Genomic DNA, 8,396 nt, shown 5'->3' on the forward strand with positions numbered 1-8,396 from the left:
GCAAATTCAAGACCATAGACCTCTTTGCAACTATATGATCTATAGTGATCTTTTCTTTTCCTTGCCTTATGTGACGTTGATTTACATTCAGAACTATTCTTATAAACCCTACGTTTAATGCAAGGAAATCAAAGCTTTAATATTTTTAATGAAGATGCATTCAAACTTTGATAAAAGAACTCCATGCATGAGTGAATGCCATGAGTCCTTCATTGATTTAATCCTTCCTTTAGCACTTAACCCATCCTAAAATGTAACTATCATTGCATGCAATTTGCAAAGTTCATAAATCCTTTCCATGCGTTGCGACTATTCGGATATCATTTAATGACCGTCTACGATTGTCTTCTATATGAGTCACAACGAAGAATTTATTTCATAAGTGCATTACGCGACATAAGCCCTATCCTTTGCAAGATGCAACAAGGCCGCAGTCTTAGCAAGATATCATATTTTAAGTTATGCATCATACGTTCAAAAAGATTGCAACTACCCTTGACCATGAAATGCAAGCAAATGCAAGTACCCGTCATGCAACCAAACTCTGTAAATCGAACGAGTACAACAATTTTACGATGCATTAAGTTTCCCTTCATGAATTAAAACATGCTTTATGCAACTATTCCATGCGGGTCTATTTTTGGAACCTGGGCATTCATTATCGGGGCATTGTCCACTCTCCTACTTTGGGTGGAAGCTCCCATGTGTGCTCCTCTCGCCTTTTCCTTACGAGCCATTGACGCAGCAGATTTTGATTCAACAAGCTTCCCCTTGGCTCTCTTACGCATCACAAAGTCACTTCTACCCAAGATTACTTCCCTGCACAGAAATTGGGCCTTGCAAGACACCGTTTTAAGAAAATCGGAGGCACGGGGTGAACTAGGCCTATGGAAGCTTTAGTTAGAAGCTTCCAAGCTTCTGTATACAGGGATGACATGGAGAGAGAGTGATGATTGAGGATTGTTAGAACGCAGGCATAGGAACCCACTATAAGCAAGGGAGTATAAGGGCAGATGAGTGTGAATAGCCCTAGGGGCAAGGAAAACCCTAACCCTAGCTTGACAAAGGCTATATAAACAGCCTATAGGTCACTATCAAGTGTGGGAGATTGTACCCAAGTTGTACTCGAAGCAACTTAGTAAGCAAGATTTCATTATTGTACTTTGAGCTCTCTTCTCCCTCTTGTGCACACATTCCAATGCTACAACTCTAGTTTTCAACATGGTATCAGAGCCATCTATGATCTCCTCAGCTTCCCTCAACCTCAGCTATCACTAAGTGCACATGAGCCTCTACCTCCTACATCTTATCCTTCTTTCCTCCATAGCTGCGTACAACCTACCTCCATTGGAGGACTTGGGGAGGACAAAGGAGGCCATATCTCCCTCTGATTTCTTCTAGGGACTTCTTGACTATCTCAGGGCAAATCAGCTTGGCACAATAGACCTCGGGATTAGTCGACGGCGTGGGCAAAGTTGCATGATTCCCAAAAACAGGTGCAGTTTCTAACAGTGCAAAATTCGGGCTGCTATACACGCAACAGAGGCGATGCGATCCCTGCAGCTACCTTGGGTTTTTGATAGCCCCCCTAGTGGGCTATCCTCAGCTAAAAGGGTTCCTGGAAATTCCTCTCACAGAGAGAGATCTCTGCCAAACCCTAACTGTGTTTTTTGAGGTAGCCATAGCCAAGAAGCTCCAAGCTTGACATTTTGTCATTTTTTCTTTCTAAGCTTCATTAACAATGATTCTAATCACTGAAGCAGAGACTCTGAAGCCTATTCTAGATTCTAAAGCTCTTGGGCATACTCAATGGACATCACTAAGCATTGGGAAGCCGACTTCCAACCCGGTTCCATTCAAGCACTTCACTAAGCTTGACAATGGTTTTTTCTAAACACTAATCATGAATCATCTAATCATTTGCTTGCTGGGCATTCACTAAAATCTAGTGAGTTTTTTATTCCTCTTCGTATATTGTTGTAAGGTTATGTGTACAATTAATACATAGACCATCATACACTAGAAGTGTATTGCATACCGTGAGTGACTTTGTCTCAAGTATACTGGTCAATGAAATCAAAAGCATGAGTGTCATTGTACTCTCCTCGGAATCATCAGCAACAACCTTGTCCAACACAAGCTTCATCCACTAAGCCATACAACAAGGAGGAGCCTGAAGTCCAGTCTAGGTTTACTTTATTAAAACCTAAAAAGACTATTAAACCTAGGAAGAAGTTTGCACATAAGAAAGGACCACCACAGTCATACTTTGAAATATTACATTTATATGATTTTCAGCCTTTCTCTTCATTGCAACTTTGATTTCAAATTGTCTGATTTGCTTCCGCATTTAGTGAAAAATTTGTAAGGGACTAGACACTGCCCTTGTCCTAACAAGTGGTAAGACCTTCCCAATGACCACAACATATGCTGATGTCCGTCCTCAAATTCGAAAGTTTGATGGCAAAGATTTCCGCCCATGGCAGGTACTTATAAAATACAAAATGATGGAGAGAGGGTATTGGCCTCTCATTCAAGGCAGTAGAGTTGTAAACTCTACAAATTTGGTTGATATAGAGAATGACCAACGTGCTCAAGCAATCATAATGCTACACTTAGATGAATCTCTGATTCATCATGTTGATCAACTAAACACTGCTAAAGAAAAAGGGATGAGCTTGAAAAGCTCTATGGAGCCACTGGCAAAAATACTAAAGTATTCCTTAAAATTGAATTATTTAGCTTGGAATATCGTTCACGAGAAGATTTGGGAAAATTCATCTCTCATATGAAGGGACTTATGGCACAGCTTGCCTCTGTACAAGCTCCAATACATGAAGAAGATGCTATTGCTATTCTCCTAAAAGCTGTAAAACAGGTGTTTCCTACTATTATAACCACTCTCACCAACATTCCAGATCCTACTTTGGCAAGTACCATTCAATCCTGTTTGGATGAAGAAAAGAGTAACCACAAAGAAAGCAGCAAGAGTCAGGCAACTTCAAATTTCCGTGATCAAGTATTGGTTCATATAGTTCTCACTGGATGTTCTTTCTGTAAGAAAAAATGACATCTTGTAAACAACTGCTGGAAGAAGTATCCCGAGAAGATGAAATGTAACAAGTGCAAGAAGACAGGGCACATCACTAGTAAATGCCCCAACACTCCTGATATAGCCAAAGAATTGGTGGCCAACAATGCCTCCAATCCATCTCAAGATCGACAGTTTTGACTATTTAAATCATCTACCTAAAACAACCTTGTAAGCCTCATTTATAAAGGCATCCCAAGAAGGGGGGGAACCTCTTACATGCTTTGTAATCCAATGCCACCCTTGCATTGAGGGGGGGTGTTAGAAGGTAGGGATAGGAACCCACTATAAGCAAGGGAGTATAAGGGCATATGAGTGTGAATAGCCCTAGGGGTAGGGGAAACCCTAACCCTAGCTTGGCAAAGGCTATATACACAGCCTATGGGTCACTATCAAGTGTGGGAGAGTGTATCCAAGTTGTACTCTAAGCAACTTAGTAAGCAAGATTTCATTCTTGTACTTTGAGCTCTCTTCTCCCTTTTGTGCACACATTCCAATACTGCAACTCTGGTTTTCAACAAGGATGATGAAGGAGATGATGACGATGGAGGTGAAGATGACAATGATGATGATGACGACGGCACCATAGCCTGGCTGCGGCAGGCAGAGGGTGGCAGACAGCTTTCACAGGGCGACGGGCAGCACGATTCCTTCCTTCCCTCTCCCCTCCTCAAGCTTGGGAGGGGGGGTTTGTTAGAAGGCAGGCATAGGAACCCACTATAAGCAAGGAAGTATAAGGCCAGATGAGTGTAAATAGCCCTAGGGGCAGGGGAAACCCTAACCCTAGCTTGGCAAAGGCTATATAAACAGCCTATGGGTCACTATCAAGTGTGGGAGAGTGTATCCAAGTTGTACTCTAAGCAACTTAGTAAGCAAGATTTCATTCTTGTACTTTGAGCTCTCTTCTCCCTTTTGTGCACACATTCCAATACTGCAACTCTGGTTTTCAACAAGGATGATGAAGGAGATGATGACGATGGAGGTGAAGATGACAATGATGATGATGACGACGGCACCATAGCCTGGCTGCGGCAGGCAGAGGGTGGCAGACAGCTTTCACAGGGCGACGGGCAGCACGATTCCTTCCTTCCCTCTCCCCTCCTCAAGCTTGGGAGGGGGGGTTTGTTAGAAGGCAGGCATAGGAACCCACTATAAGCAAGGAAGTATAAGGCCAGATGAGTGTAAATAGCCCTAGGGGCAGGGGAAACCCTAACCCTAGCTTGGCAAAGGCTATATAAACAGCCTATGGGTCACTATCAAGTGTGGGAGAGTGTATCCAAGTTGTACTCTAAGCAACTTAGTAAGCAAGATTTCATTCTTGTACTTTGAGCTCTCTTCTCCCTCTTGTGCACACATTCCAATGTTGCAACTCTGGTTTTCAACAAGGATGATGAAGAAGATGATGACAATGGAGGTGAAGATGACAATGATGATGATGATGATGGTGATGATGATGACGACAGCAGCACAGCCTGGCTGCGGCAGGCAGAGGGTGGCAGACAGCTTCCACAGGGCGACGGGCAGCACGATTTCTTCCTTCCCTCTCCTGTCCTCAAGCTTGGGAGGGGGGTTTGTTAGAAGGCAGGCATAGGAACCCACTATAAGCAAGGGAGTATAAGGGCAGATGAGTGTGAATAGCCCTAGGGGCAGGGGAAACCCTAACCCTTTCTTGGCAAAGGCTATATAAACAGCCTATATGTCACTATCAAGTGTGGCAGAGTGTACCCAAGTTGTACTCTAAGCAATTTAGTAAGCAAGATTTCATTCTTGTACTTTGAGCTCTCTTCTCCCTCTTGTGCACACATTCCAATGCTGCAACTCTGGTTTTCAACAAGGATGAGGAAGGAGATGATGACGATGGAGGTGAATATGACAATGATGATGATGACGATGGTGATGATGATGACGATAGTAGCACAGCCTGGCTGCGGCAGGCAGAGGGCGGCAAACAGCTTCCACAGGGCAGCGCGCGGCACTATTTCTTTCTTCCCTCTCCCCTCCTCAAGCTTGGGAGGGGGGGTTTGTTAGAAGGCAGGCATAGGAACCCACTATAAGCAAGGGAGTATAAGGGAAGATGAGTGTGAATAGCCCTAGGGGTAGGGGAAACCCTAACCCTCGCTTGGAAAAGGCTATATAAACAGCCTATAGGTCACTATCAAGTGTGGGAGAGTGTACCCAAGTTGTACTCTAAGCAACTTAGTAAGCAATATTTCATTCTTGTAATTTGAGCTCTCTTCTCCCTCTTGTGCACACATTCCAATGCTACAACTCTGGTTTTCAACATGTTATCAGAGCCATCTTTGATCTCCTCAGCTTCCCTCAGCCTTAGCTATCACTAAGTGCACATGAGCCTCTACCTCCTACATCTTATCCTTCTTTCCTCCATAGCTGCCTGCAACCTACCTCCATTGGAGGTCTTGGGGAGGACAAAGGAGGCCATATCTCCCTCTGATTTCTTCTAGGGACTTCTTTCCTATCTCAAGAAAATCAACCTGGCACGATAGACGTCACGATTAGTCAACGGCGTGGGCAGCATTGCGCAATTCCCAGAAACAGGCACAATTTTTGACAGCGCAAAATTTGGGCTTCTGTACACGCAAGGGAATATAAGGACAGATGAGTGTGAATAGCCCGAGGGGCAAGGAGAACCCTAACCCTAGCTTGGAAAAGGCTATATAAACAGCCTATGGGTCACTATCAATTGTGGGAGAGTGTACCCAAGTTGTACTCTAAGCAACTTAGTAAGAAAGATTTCATTCTTGTACTTTGAGCTCTCTTCTCCCTCTTGTGCACACATTCCAATGCTACAACTCTAGTTTTCAACATGGTATCAGAGCCATCTCTGATCTCCTCACCTTACCTCAGCCTCAGCTATCACTAAGTGCACATGAGCCTCTACCTCCTACATCTTATCCTTCTTTCCTCCATAGCTGCGTACAACCTACCTCCATTGGAGGACTTGGGGAGGACAAAGGAGGCCATATCTCCCTCTGATTTCTTCTAGGGACTTCTTGACTATCTCAGGGCAAATCAGCTTGGCACAATAGACCTCGGGATTAGTCGACGGCGTGGGCAGTATTGCATGATTCCCAAAAACAGGCGCAGTTTCTAACAATGCAAAATTCGGGCTGCTATACACGCAGTAGAGGCGATGCGATCCCTACAGCTACCTTGGGGCTTTGATAGCCCCCGTAGTGGGCTATCCTCAGCTAAAAGGGTTCCTGGAAATTCCTCTCACAGAGAGAGATCTCTCCCAAACCCTAACTGTGTTTTTTGAGGCAGCGATAGCCAACAAGCTCCAAGCTTGACATTTTTTCATTTTTTCATTATGAGCTTCATTAACAGTGATTCTAATCACTAAAGTAGAGTCTCTGAAGCCAATTCCAGATTCTAAAGCTCTTGGGCATGCTCAATGGACATCACTAAGCATTGGGAAGCCGACTTTCAACCAGGTTCCATTCAAGCACTTCACTAAGCTTGACAATAGTAATTTCTAAACACTAATCATGAATCATCTAATCATTTTCTTGCTGGGCATTCACTAAAATCCAATGAGTTTTTTATTCCTCTTCGTATAGTGTTGTAAGGTTATATGTACAATTAACACATAGACCATCATACACTAGAAGTGTATTGCATACCGTGAGTGACTTTGTCTCAAGTACACTGGCCAATGAAATCAAAAGCATGAGTGTCATTGTACTCTCCTTGGAATCATCAACAACAAGCATTGAGATCATAGACCAACCTTGTCCAACACAAGCTTCATCCACTAAGCCATACCACAAGGAGGAGCCTGAAGTCCAGTCTAGGTTTACTTCATTAAAACCTAAAAATACTATTAAACCTTGGAAGAAGTTTGTACATAAGAAAGGACCACCATAGTCATACTTTGAAATATTACATTTATATGATTTTTAGCCTTTCTCTTCATTGCAACTTTGATTTCAAATTGTCTGATTTGCTTCTGCATTTAGTGAAAAATTTGTAAGGGACTAGACACTGCCCTTGTCCTAACAAGTGGTAAGACCTTCCCAATGACCACAACATATACTGATGTCCATCCTAAAATTCGAAAGTTTGATTGCAAAGATTTCCACCCATGGCAGGTACTTATAAAATACAAAATGATGGAGAGAGGATATTGGCCTCTCATTCAAGGCAGTAGAGTTGTAAACTCTGCAAATCAGGTTGATATAGAGGATGACCAACGTGCTCAACTAATCATAATGCTACACTTAGATGAATCCCTGATTAATCATGTTGATCAACTAAACACTGCTAAAGAAAAATGGGATGAGCTTGAAAAGCTCTATGGAGCCACTAGCAAAAATACTAAAATCTTCCTTAAAATTGAATTCTTTAGCTTGGAATATCGTTCACGAGAAGATTTGGGAAAATTCATCTCTCATATGAAGGGACTTATGGCACAGCTTGCCTCTGTACAAGCTCCAATACATGAAGAAGATGCTATTGCTATTCTCCTAAAAGCTGTAAAACAGGTGTTTCCTACTCTTGTAACCACTCTCACCAACATTCCAGATCCTACTTTGGCAAGTACCATTCAATCCTGTTTGGATGAAGAAAAGAGTAACCACAAAGAAAGCAGCAAGAGTCAGGCAACTTCAAATTCCCGTGATCAAGTATTGGTTCATACAGTTCTCACTATATGTTCTTTCTATAAGAAAAAAGGACATCTTGTAAACAACTGCTGGAAGAAGTATCCCAAGAAGATGAAATGTAACAAGTGCAAGAAGACAGGGCACATCACTCGTAAATGCCCCAACGCTCCTGATATAGCCAAAGAATTGGTGGCCAACAATGCCTCCAATCCATCTCAAGATCGACTATTTTCACTATTTAAATCATCTACCTAAAACAACCTTGTAAGCCTGATTTATAAAGGCATCCCAAGAAGGGGGGGAATCTCTTACATGTTGTGTAATCCAATGCCATCCTGGCATTGAGGGGGGGTGTTAGAAGGTAGGCATAGGAACCCACTATAAGCAAGGGAGTATAAGGGCAGATGAGTGTGAATAGCCCTAGGGGCAGGGGAAACCCTAACCCTAGCTTGGCAAAGGCTATATAAACAGCCTATGGGTCACTATCAAGTGTGGGAGAGTGTACCCAAGTTGTAATCTAAGCAACTTAGTAAGCAAGATTTCATTCTTGTACTTTGAGCTCTCTTCTCCCTCTTGTGCACACATTCCAATGTTGCAACTCTGGTTTTCAACAGGGTTCATATAGCTTGAAGGGGGGAGGGTAGCCACATAAGTGGCGGGCTGCATGCCTCCTCCCCATGCGC

This window comes from Lygodium microphyllum, chromosome 5, assembly GCF_053477565.2.
Source record: "Lygodium microphyllum isolate KBCC chromosome 5, Lygodium_microphyllum_v1.1.10, whole genome shotgun sequence".
NCBI lineage: Eukaryota > Viridiplantae > Streptophyta > Polypodiopsida > Schizaeales > Lygodiaceae > Lygodium > Lygodium microphyllum.